Genomic DNA, 13,140 nt, shown 5'->3' with positions numbered 1-13,140 from the left:
CTAGCGTGCACCATTGCCACCTGATCCACCCCCCCACAGCCTCCCCCTCCCCACTGTGGCCTGGAGTGCTTTTGCCCAGGTTTGGGTAGTATTGCAACTGCACCCATTTTGGTCTCAGGTAGTCCTGGCTACAGTGATCCATGCCTGAGTCACCTCAAGTTTAGACTTCTGCAACACACTGTAAGGCTGTTCTTGAAGACCCTCCACAAACTTCAGCTGGTGCAAAATGCAGCTACTCAGTGGATACAAACATCACAAGTGACGTTTCAGCTGCATTACCTACAAGTGTGCTGCTGGGTGCAATTCAAGATGTAGGTAGTTCCTACATCTATCTAGGTAGTTCCTATCTAGGTAGTTCCTTAAACAGCTTTGAGCCAGACAAAGTCCATGAGGGTGGGGTGCAGGAGGTAATTTGTAACTGGGCCCATAGTTAGAAAGGGGGCCCAGGAATCAAAGGAGGGGGAATGGAAATTTCTTGGGATTTTACATTTTCCAGTCTCACACAGATCCGCTGCTCACATGGCACCAGGTGTATGCACAGGGCCAAGGAATGCAGTGTCAAATCTGGGAGGAAACTGGCCTGCTACAATAGCTTTTTGTTGATCCCCTTATCATGAAGGAGTGTATAGGAGCTCAGGACACAGCTGCAGGACTACAGCTGCTACAGAAGTTAGTTTTGGTACACATAGTACACTTTCCATTTCAGTGTGAGCCTAAATACAATGATGCTAATTTTTGGCAATGATTTTCTATATTTAAAAGATTTTAGAGAGTCCCAAGCTGTAAAACGTATCCTTATAGCATCTCTTCATGATGATAGTATTTGACTAAGGATGCAGTGACCCTAATCTTCTAAGGGCGCAATCCTAACCCACTTTCCAGCACCAACCTAAGGGCAATGCAGCTCCAAAGTAAGGGAACAAATGTTCCCTTACTTTGAGGAGGCTTCCATGAGTGCCACCCAACTGCACACCTCCCATTGACACAGCTATGCCAGTGCTGAAAAGTTGGTTAGGATTTGGGCCTAAGTCATTTAGTTCCCAGTCCTGTCCAGTGTTGCAGTTCTGATGCTTTTCCAACTTGCTTCACCGAGCCAGAAGAGGATCAGAGCTCCACCTGGGGGGGGGGCTGTAGAGGGTGGCAGAGATGGGCTGGGGTTCATCAGTTCACCACCCCCTCAAGTGACCATTTTAGGTGCTTCATGGTAAGACTGGTCCTGCTTCCTCCTCTTCCCTCCATCTATTCAGGTAGCCTGTACTCCTTTCTCTATGAAACTTCCACTATTTTCTCTCTCACCACATAATTGGGAACCATTTATAATCCCCATTACTTACACTTACACCATGATAGTTGCCTTCAGTTGGAATGAATTCCTAGGCCAGAATTCAATTTCTGTTTCCTGATATCTTTTAAATTCCCCGCCAGCTGGTTCCCCCTGCTGGCAAGAAATTTAAATGCAGGAAATGAACAATATCTCAATACTAATCTGGTCTAAAGTGGCAGCAGCCCACTTCATGTATACATCCTTAAGTTTAGTTGCAAGTAGGGTAAAGATATAGGGCGTTGTACCAAAGCCTTCAGGGAAGAGGTGGGTTTTGTCCTGCTCCCCAAACACAGATTGCAAGATCACACAGTGTGAAATAATGAAGTAACACATTTTGAAATGAATTATAGTTTTGCTTATTGTATTACTAGCCAAATCACCTAATTAAAATGTAATTTCAATTAAATACCCTAACTAAAATATCAATGGCAATGAATGTTTAGTCCAGAGATTAATAGGACTTTGATAGCACAGAAAAATAAAACACAGACATCACTCATCAAAGGACTGAATTTAATAAAGCTATTGGGCCCAAGTTCTTCAGGATTCTACAGCGGCGTGTATTTTTAGAAATATTAAACTTGGTGGATTTTTTTCCTTTGCATAATGATAGAGAGGAAATTCTATTTTAATCCAAAATACTCAAGTCTACTGGGCCATTCATATTCTACGGATTACTGCACATCCATACAGAGTGGTTGTCATATTCAGGCAACAGCCAGATGCTGTTCAGTTAAATATGTAGCTCACAGATGTGAGGAAAAATCACACAGGGCCCCAAACTATTCAGTCCCCAATTCAGAATGAGGGAATTCATCTTCAAGTTCTGGTAATTCATCCACGGCCACCTGAAGAAGTGGCGGGGGGGGGGGGGGAAGAAATATGCCCCATTCTAACTGGAGTGGGCTGCAATTCTACACATAATTACATGGGAAAGTGTCCCATTTTGTAATAGTTTCAATTACATGGGACTAACTTCTGAGCAAGTGTGCAGCAGATTTTAATCTGAAAGTCTGTCAATGCAGTGTGTAATCATGGATTAATCATTTTGTTATTAATAGTACTGATAAAGATCAAAATCTCTGGGGGTGTCGTATTTGATGGCAAAATGGGTTGTGAATATGGGGAAGGGAAAACAAGGTGGCTCTGGTAGAGCTAGGATGCTGTTTAGGAAAGGCTAAAAGAAGCAGGTCCACTGGAGGAAGCAAAGATGGCATTCCTTATTTTTAACCTGTTTCTGCCCAGCCCATAGGTGTACATGTTTGATTCCTGTTGCGTATATGCAATGCTGGGCAGAAATGGCTTAAGTGTGTGGCCATCTCACATCAGGCCGTTATGCAGTACATACTTACTTGGAAGTAAATCCAATTATGTCCAATATACAAAGAAAAGACAAATAGGACTGTAGCCTTACAGTTTAATCCTATGCATGTTTATTCAGAAATCATTTTCACTGTGCACATTTGCCTAGGTTGGTGTGCATAGGTTTCAGGCTTTATGTAACTTTTTTTACAGATTGCATGGGACTGAAGCCTTGAAGTCTCATCCAATCCAAGTTTTTGTAGCAGCAAATCCCCCTCATTTCAATGGGTCTTACCCCCAAATAATTCTGCTTTGGATTGTGGCTTTAGGCTCCCATCCATTATGCTGCTCTAAAGTGCTATGGAGGAAGCATGAAACAGCAACAGCCTCACATGACTGTTGGCAAAATGACTCCTTTTTTTGTGTCCTTATCTTATAACCCACCCACTCACCCACCTGTCACATCACTAGGGGAAAAGATAGGGTTCTGAAAATGGATGGCACAAGTGCCCACAAGTGTCCATGAGCAGGCCAGATTCAGTACTGTTTATTCTTCCCCTTGTGCCCTCTCTGGCAGACAATTTATCTTTACTAGGATGTAGATGTCTGCACCTTACATGCACTAGACTCTTTCCCTGTAGTATTAGATGAGCTACATAATAATAAATACTGTCTAACTTGGGGAGAAATACTATAGAGAGGGAATTAGCAGGATTCCCTTCTTCACAGTTGATATGAACAAGGGTCTCCTCCCCCACTGTTGAATTTAGTACATTACTCTGGCTTGCAAAGCACATAGCACATCAGCTCCTGAGTCTCACACAACAGATGCCCATTTAGGCTAAGCACTGCCTCTCCCTTCATTTTGTTTCCAAGGCACAGGGACTATGGTCGGTGGCATGGTCTCTACTCAGTGACAAAAACAATCCTTGCTTGGGGGTGAGGGTTAGCCTTTGGAACGCCAGCAGTAGGCTGTGTGTTGTAGAGAACATGAATCACAATTCAGATGGTTTACCACTTGTTAGGCAGACAAAATGGGGGTGGTATGTGAGGGGGAAGAGATGTTGACACAGTGGAGAAGAATTAAGATGACTCGGGTACTAAGGGAGAAGTAGGTAAATTAAGACTATGGGAGAAACAGGAAGTCAAAAGAGGATGGAGATCCTGAGAATGGATTTGGACCGCCTGAGGATGGATTAGTTGTGACTTCTTTCACTGCGTACACAGCATGTCAAGCTGTTATCCATCTTAAGGGCAACCCACCCGCCCCACACATGATTTCAGCCAATTGCTATTCTAAGTAAAGCAAATCATTAAAAACTCAACACATATGAGTGCTAAATAAATCTGGGGGGTTTGAGGTGTTGTAATCAGCATATACCAGGATACATGTGCAGTCACTGGTCCCTGCAGATTTTACTTGAGTACCATTGGCTTCTCTTCCACAAAATGTATACACCAAATTTGGGACCAAAGGTCTGGTGCTGAGGGCTCCAAAGCTGTCCTGGCCTCATACTCTATTTATAGTTCTAGACACATCAATTGTCTCCACATGCTTCCAGGAAGCTTAGAAGCAGAGTATAATAACAGCCCCCTCTCCTGTTGTCCAACAAAATCATGGCTGATCAGAAAGGTTTCTATGGAAAGAGCTGGAACAGAACAGGCAGAGAAGAGCCTGGGGAAGGTGGAGGAGAGAGAAAATATTGCGTGAGTGGCTTGGTGTGCTGGGTGGGAATTCCACTTAATGGAGGCACCAGCTGCCTCCACCAGATTCTGTGAATGCCCTGCCAGTGTCTTTAGTCCTTTAATAATGAAATAATCAGGCCCAAAGCCTGAATCATGGGGTCATTTAGAGTCTCACCTGTCATCTGTAAAAATTACACTGTGTAGTGGCTATACTAGCTCACAAAAGATGACAAGATTCAGGGTGTCAGTTTTGAATTACAGTAATTACTGGTAAGATCAAATCCTTCTTTTGTAGCATTTTTGCATATGTGCACTGCACCATTCCACTGCGGTATGACCATATAAAATACTCCGCTGCTGCAGCGGTGGCAGCACCAAGTGCACCGTAAAACACTAGCGTTGCGTGTAATGGCCTGTGCTTTATGGATATTTGCAGGCATAATGTTGAGTTATTGCCTGCTCCAGAATTCTGCAGCCAGTTTCATGATGTTCTAATGGACTTGAACCAAACAGGCTGCCTTTGTTACTCACTTGATTCACTGTTTTGTATTAGATGGAGATGCTGTCAACCGGCCATGTCACCAGATGATATAGCCAGGTGTCTTCTGGCCACCTTAATATTGCAGAATAAATGATGCAAAAGTGGCATTCATCTGGCATCACTTATTCCGAGCACTGTGTCATCTTTGAGGATTGCAGCATTTGGAATGTGAAGGGCAAGCAAGAGTGTGAGAGGGGCTGGAATGAGGAGAGGCACAGGCTGAGGAGAAGGAACTAGGGAAAGGAGAGGGAGGGAGGGAGGGAATTAAGACTACAATTCATTCATTCAATTTTTACCCTGCCATTCTCCCCAAAGGGCACCAAAGTGGTACCCAATCCTATGCATAGTTAGGCACACTTAAGCCCATAGATTTTCAATAGTCTCAGGACACTTAACTGTTTTTAGGACTACACAAGGCATTCATTAACTACTAGATATTCTGCTCAAACACACTTTTAGTTTCTTTCTAATGCACAATTTGTTTATTACTCACTTGCAAAATAGGCATCATCATAATACTTTCCTCCACAATCAAAAGAACAAGAAACTAGGTTTAAGAAAGCCAAATGAAGCTTGGCTTCAAACCTTTCATCTGAATTCTAAGGCTGGGGTGATCAGATGCAGCACAGAATAGGAATCTGTAATCTTCCACAGGTGGGTCAAAAGGGATTTTTTTTTTTTGGCAGGTGCAGTACCAAGAACTAGTAATGGGGAAAGGATATCTTTAAAACAACTATGTTTATTTTATAGAATACAATTATAGTAACTACCTTAACAGATCTCAGTCTCAGATTGCACTGACACATCTCCCAGCCTTGCAGCTTGAATCTCTTTTGCTAGAAGTCCTCTGGATGGTGGCCTTAAAGCATCAATATATAATATAGTATCTACCACAGATGCCCAATAACCAATCACACATTCATGGATCTGCCTGAATAGCAACTTGGTTAAGATCTCTGAACAATAAAAAGTTGTCACCTCTCAAGCAGTTATTTAGTACATTCACAACTGGCAAGACCAGATAAGATTTTCTTTCCTCTATAGCATGGGTCTCCAAGCCCTGGCCAGGAGGCCAGATGCGGCCCGCAGCCAGCCTCTATCTGGCCCGCAGCCGGCCTCTGATCTTCTAAGAGCCTCTGGCCCAGTTGACCAAACACAACCAGAATTGTGCTTGTGGGGTGGGGGAATGGGGGTCCATTTAAGTGTGTGCTTTATTTCTTGGGCTGTGTTGGTGCTTGGAGAAGTCCTGGACATTTGAGCCTATTCATTTATTCATTCATCTAAGTTCCATCTCTAATGTATTTATTTAAATTTTATATTTAATTTTTTCCCCGGCCCTTGAGACTCTACCAGGTATTTGATGTGGCTCTTCCGCCGAAAAGTTTAGAGACCCCTGCTCTATAGGAAAACTGCAGTGGTTAGACAGCCAACACTTTTCCTCTGAGATCCCAGGTGGACAGTCCTCTACTATGCAAGGATACAAGCTTTTTAGTTGCATAGAATTAATTGAACATAAAAACTCTTTTTCTGCTGAAGAGTTCTGTGTATGTTTGCATGCTCCTGCTGCTTTAAAAGATCTTTGTCTAATTATAAAAGCTGACTGACTTTTATAATTGACCCCACACTGACTATTTTGTGTTTTATGGAATTTGTATGGCTGAGATTGTCAAACCATACAGTAAGCCAATATCCAAGCCTTTAAATTTATATCCAGGCATTTTGCCTCACTTTAAGACAACTTTGCAAGATCCTGGGCCTCTGCTCCCAGCCCGACAGCATAGGAAGCAGCAGGCAAGAATTGCTAAATGTTTCTCATCTACAATTCTTGGTCCTCTAAGGCAGCAGCTGTTGCTTGCTGGGCACTCGCAGTCAGGAAAATGAGAAAACAGTTGGCAAAAGATTTGCAATATTTCAAACATTTGAATCCCAATTTGTTCCAAAGCTGTTTCCATAGCTTTGTTATGTAGCAGCATTCATCAGGCAAATTTTTGAGGGTGGGTCCTTAATTCTATAATTTTGGAAACCTTGGTAGAGCAATCACTTTGCAATTGTATGCAATTGCTGTTAAGTCACTGCTTACTTAGCATCCCATGTGCAAGGTGCTGTGTGCCCATTTGCACAAGGCTAAAGTTAGGGAGTACAGAAAGTCCTCTCTGCCCACTCTCCCTATTTGCAATTGCATGTGTGGCCTACTCAATGATTCTAAATGCTGATTTTTGCTACTGACACTTAAATGAGTCTCTATTCAGGTTTAAGACTTGTTTAACACAAACACTTGTTAAAAAAAAAAAGACAGGATGACTGACCTGTGCTAATAACATTCCTACTGTTACTGCAGGTATAAATAACCACAACAAATGCTGTTAGAATCTTGTTGGCATCCTTCAGTCTTGGAAGACTATGTTATCGCGCTCTGAATAGCGTTCTGGAACAGAGTGTCCTCTCCAGTACACGAAGCCTGGGTAAAGTAGGTATGGAGGACAGACTGTTACCCATGCAGCAAATCCCCCCTCTCCATGTCGCTGAAATGGTCCAATGGAAAGGCAGAAGCCAATACGGTTGGTTTCAGCGGCGTCGCAGGAGTTGCCAGAACATGACTGTGTTCAGCCATGAACTGACTCAGGGACTCCGGCTCCGGATTTTGTCTCGAGGTTGACTCCTGAAGCCTTTTCCATAACTGGATGTAGCCACAAGGCAGTGGAGGTTTGGGATCAGAGTTTTCCTTCTTTTAGATGAGCTGCCTTCCCAGGCTAATGAGTCCCATCTACCAGGTGGCTGTTTAGTCACCTCTTAGGACAAGTACAGCCAAACTGAGGGCCTATTCTTATCCCAGCCCCCAGGGGAAGAATATTATTATTCTGTTAGAATATATTGCTAGAATATATGTTAGAATATGTTAGAATATATTGCTTCTTAACTATTTAACCTTGAACATACAGTATACAACCATGGGCTTTTGGATGCTGTTGTAATTCCACTGTTAACTTAAATCTTGTTCCCACTCCCATGAAAGAGCACCCTTTGTAGAGTTGCCAGTGTGCCCAACATGACTTTATTCTCTAGATCAGTGATTTTCAACCTTTTTCATCTCACGGCACACTGACATGGCACTCAAATGGTCAAGGCACACCACCAGGTTGTTGACAATTGACAAGGCACACCATGCTGCAGTGGGGCTCACATCTCCCATTGGCTCTATTAGTAAATGAACCTTCCCCCAAATTCTTGTGGCACACCTGTGGACCACTCATGGCACAGTGGTTGAAAATGGCTGCTCTAGATTTTTGCTTTTTCCTCAGGTTGATAGGCAGCAAAAATCAATCTTGGGCTATTCTGGGGGCACCACTGGCCTTGATACCCTCATTTTTCAAGAGTTGGCAATTTGGGGATATTACCAAGCCCATCCCAGATGAGATCCTGTAGGAAGTAGATTATTTGGAGGGTTTCGGCATGAAACTTACCAGATGCATTTGGTTCCTTCAAATTCCTAGTTTCCTATTAATTCTACATATTATTGTCTGAAACTACCTTTACACTTGGTTGTGCAGTAAATGAGAGTGGGTCTACACCTGATAGTAAAATTAAGCAGCGAGACTTGCTTGAAACACATGAATCTGCCTTATCATGAGTCAAGACATTGATCCATCTAACTTACAGACCAATCCTATGCATGCCTACTCAGAAGTAAGCCCCACTGTAGTTAATGGGGCTTACTCCCAGGTAAGTCTGGATAGGATTGCAGCCTTAATATTGTTCTGCACTGACTGGCAGTGATCTGTCAGTGTTTTGGGCAGGAGTATCTCCCAGCCATACCTGGGATTTACATACAAAGCATGCTCTCTACCACTGAGTTATGGTCCTTTCCCTTAAATCCTGTCACCGATGTACTGTACTTTTAAAAGTTTGCCTGATTTTCCCTGGCTCCTGTGTTTTTGGATCTGCTGTACTATTTTGATTGTGTTATTGTTATGACTGTTTTGATTCTTTTAGATATTGTCAGCTGCCCTGAGAGCACATGTGTTGAAGGACAGGATCAAAATTGTCCAAATAAATTCAAGAATGACCAAGAACATGAGAATCTCAGGATCACTGGAGGCATATTTCTTCAAAGAATAACAAACTCTGTCTCCTTCCATAGGGGCTTGAAGAAAAGTCTACTGTTGTTCTTTCAATAAGGCCTCAACAACTCGCAACATGATGTGACTAGGCAACTTAAAGAAAGCTCCCCTGGCTTGAGAAGCAGCAATAAAAAGAGCTTCACTTGTTTTATGTATACCTACCATTTAGTTATTAAAGGCCCCAGTTTGTGCAGCAATTTCACTAAGCCAATTGTGGCTTAGCCAATTTCACTAAGCCAATTTCACAATAACATTGTGGGGGGGAGGATCTGATCTAGATTGGGACCATCACAGTGGCAGAGGACTGAAGCCCTTCCCTTCTATGTTGTGATCTCCGTTTGGATTGGACTTCCTACAGCTACTATCTACTGAGCGAAAAATCAGCCTGTCATCCCTATGGAACACACAGTTTGTCCTTAAGGTAACAAAAGAGCCCTGATTTCTGATCATTGGTTTCTAGTGCCAGCTAGCCCAAGCTTCTATGCCAAATTTAGATTTAGAACAAAAATGAAAGTGCATACTGACTTGAGCAGCCTGCTTTTGTGGCTTTTTAAACTCAAAATTGAAGCAATTGCTATATGATCCAGTAGCACCTCAGTTACTCGGGATGGGGACATTTAAGCATCACATGACATTGTGATGTCACTGCCCTGGGTGCTGGAGTTCATAGTTATGCCTCTGCTCATTCCTATCATTGACTCCCCCCCCCCCACATGTTGTGGGGATACTGTAGTGGTTGCCTAAACCAGTGGGTTGGACTGTAATCTTTCATGATTTATTACCACAAGCAGCTGATTAGCAGTATGACAACAAGCAACATTCCATGGTATAGCCTGGCCCAAAAATATTGACTTTAAAACTGGAATGTGTGTGGCAGGTGAGGCAGAACCACCTCACCATAGTCCTTGGAAAAGCACTGCAGCTGCCCCACCTGCTTATACCCAAAGAGGCCCCCCCTTACACCAGCTTTCTCAGGTGTATGGAGAGACTCCTCAGATGCAAGCAGACAAGGCAGGTGCAGTGCTTTTCCATGGACCTTGGGGGGGTGGTTCTACCTCACCTACCACACCTGCACTGCATGTTCCTGTTCTAAAATACCCAATCCTTTGAAGAGATAGGGACTGGCATCAACAGTGGCCCTTTGCTCTGCCAGGCAAGCACGGGGTTGAAACCTAGGATTTGAGCAGTGCGTGTGCTGCACAGCTTCACCCACTAGAGCAGGGGTGTCCAAAGTTTTTGGCAGGAGGGCCACATCTTCTCTCTGACACTGTGTCGGGTGTGTGTGTGTGGGGGGGAAAGAATTAATTTACATTTAAAATTTGAATAAATTTACATAAGTTTACATAATTGAATATATTAAAGATGAACTTATATGAATGAATGAAGGTCTTGCAATAGCTCAAGGCCTATAAAAGGCCTTGCACAAAGCAAGGCTGGCCTTGCCTTTGCTGCTGCTACTGCATCACAGACGTGAAACAACAATCAGTGGAGGGAACCCTCATCCCACAGCTCATGCAAGAGGTCAAACAGTCGCCCTCATGCTGAGAGCAGTTGCATCAGGCCAGTGTGGGCTCCAACAAAACTCCAGAGGGCCAGAGGCTCATTGGAGACTAGGGGTTCCCTGATGACTGCATTGAGAGGCCTGGAGGGCTGCAAGTGGCCCCAGGGCCGGGTTTGGGCACCCCTGCACTAGAGGCAGCCAGGTCATTACAGGGATAAAAGCAGCACCTAGAGCAGTGAGAGTGGGTGGGTGTACAAGGAAGAAGCTTGAAGAAGAGAGGGGATTGACTGATGGACTAGCTCAGTGCTTCGCAAACTTTGAGTAAGTTTTACTCCCTCAGGAAGTCTTTGCAGGGGAGGGGCAAAGGTAGGGAAGTGATCCACAGGATTGTGTCCCTAAGAGGCAGTGTTTTGCTTTCACTTACGTGAACTCAGTGAGGGCTGCAGGAGATATGGAGAGCTCTCCACAGCCCTCTGCAGGGCTCTCTGAGGCTTGGACTCTTGAAATGAAGCAATTGCAAAGCACTTCTTGTTTGCTTTGCTTCCCCCTTAGGATCCTGAGATCCTGGGGATAGCTTCCCTGCCTTTCCTCTTCCCCTGCACCTTTTAGCATTTTTTAAAAACAATATTCTGGGACCCACCTACCTTTATGAGACTTTTAAAAATTTAGAATTTATTTACAAGAAATTATCTTTTAATGAGGTAGTCCTAATGAAGTTTAATGAATGCTCTCCTTCCAGAAAAATAAAAAAATCTTCTGGTTTTAAAAAATTCTTTATTAGGAGGCATCAACTAAAACATATTTCTCTCTCAGTGGTTCTCACACATTTAGCTCTGGGACCCACTTTTTAGAAGGAGAATCTGTCAGGACCCACCAGAAGTGATGTCATGACCGGACATGACATCATCATGCAGGGAAATTTTTTAGAATCCTAGGCTGCAATCCTACCCACACTTACCCAGAAGTAAGTCCCATTGACTATCATTGTTAAAAGTATTTACACAGTAGCTTTTTAAAAGTACAGGTCTGAAACACTTCCCCAAATGCAGTCACATACCATGGTAGCATCAGGTCTAATATATTAAAAATAAATATTGAAATGAATGGGAACCTACCTGAAATTGGCTCGTAACCCACCTAGTGGGTCCTGACCCACAGTTTGAGAAACACTGCTCTAAATTTACCCATCCTTGCAAATTGCAGAAGCTGAGCTCTTTGTATGGCAATTAGCTCCTGCCATTGTTGTTGGCAAGATAATAGCTAATTGGCCTGCAAAGAACTCAGCTCCTGCAGTTTGCCAAATAGCTACTAAGCTCTTTTGCAGGGCAATTAACAGCTATCTTGCAAACTCCAGATGCTGAGGTGTTTGCAGAGTAATTAGCAGCTATTAATTATTGCTAGCTCTGCTCACCACTTCAGGACCCACCAAAAATCAGGTTGTGACCCACAGTTTGGGAAATACTGGTGTAGTGGTTTGGGAGTTGGACTTAGACAGGTTCAAGCTATGAAGCTTCCTGTGTGACCTTGGGCCAGTCACTGTCCTTCAGCCTCACCTACCTCACAGGCTTGTTGTGAGGCCAAAATGAGAGAAACTATGTCCACCACCTTGAGCTCCTGGGAGGAAGGGCAGAATAAAAATGTGAAAAATAAAATATAAAAGTTGAGGTGGTGGATTTTTAATCTGCTGCAGCCCCTACACTTTTAGCAACAGACAGGGCTTGGAGCACTGGACCTTGATTTTAATTCAAGATTATCTGGCCAGGAAACAATATATTGGCTGGCCCCCCACATGGTTCCCAGCCTCCCAACTGAATTCTAAGGCTCCCAATCTTTATTTTTCTCACCGTTCCTGTGACGTCAAAAGATGCAGTGATGGGGGAAAAAAGTCACCTGCTGAATTTTTTATTGTCATGCTATTAAAGGCGCAAGAGCCTTGCCAAGAAAAGGGGGGGGGGGAAGAAAAAGTTGTCAGGCTGAGGTGCGAACAGGGACAGGTTTCCTATGCTAGCCAAGATCAAAAAATAACCAAGAGATATTTGGCTGGTGTGTCCTAAGGTGCGATCCTGTGCATGCCTACTCAGAAGTAAATAGCATTGCGTTCAATAGCACTTACTCCCAAGTAAGTGTGCATAGGACTGCAGCCCTAAACACACTCAGGCGTAAGGCCCGTGAAACACACACTCTCACACAAACAGATTTGGGTTGTAAGGATAGGGATTTGGGATCGTCAGAACAGGCTGAAGGGTGCTTTGGGGCACATTTCAGCCCTGGTTGGTGGTGCATCAGTTCCATTCAGTAAGAGTCCAAGCCTAGGCATGTCTACTCAGAAGTAAGTCCCACCACAGTCAATGGGGCTTACTCCCAAGTAAGTGTGGATAGGATTGCAGCCTCACACACCCAGAGGCTGCAATCCTATCCACACTGACCTGGGAGTAAGCCCCATTGATGCTAATGGGGCTTACTCCTGAGTAGACACGCATAGGCCGGGGCTGACACACACACACTCCCAAAGTGAAGCCACGTCTCGTGAGGATGGCTTGCCCGCGTTCCCGGCGCGGAAAGGGCGAGGAGCCTGGCTTTTCTCCCCTCGCTCCTACCAAGGTGAACTTGGGCAGCCGCCCGAAGGCTGCCGAGTGCGCGGTGCCAGGGGGCCGCGGGAGCAGCAGGA

The 13,140-nt window shown here is 44.1% G+C and overlaps 1 long non-coding RNA gene across 1 annotated transcript; it reads left to right on the top strand.

The window, feature by feature from the left end:
• The first annotated feature begins 4,217 nt into the window (after positions 1-4,217).
• On the top strand, positions 4,218-9,056 carry LOC136641711 (uncharacterized). The gene is made up of 3 exons (XR_010793909.1): positions 4,218-4,333; positions 7,192-7,324; positions 8,844-9,056. It is a non-coding gene; the product is annotated as an uncharacterized lncRNA (long non-coding RNA).
• The last annotated feature ends 4,084 nt before the right edge of the window (positions 9,057-13,140 follow it).

This window comes from Tiliqua scincoides, chromosome 2 (genome assembly GCF_035046505.1).
Source record: "Tiliqua scincoides isolate rTilSci1 chromosome 2, rTilSci1.hap2, whole genome shotgun sequence".
Classification (NCBI taxonomy): domain Eukaryota; kingdom Metazoa; phylum Chordata; class Lepidosauria; order Squamata; family Scincidae; genus Tiliqua; species Tiliqua scincoides.
This window is presented reverse-complemented; position numbering and strand designations above follow the sequence as displayed.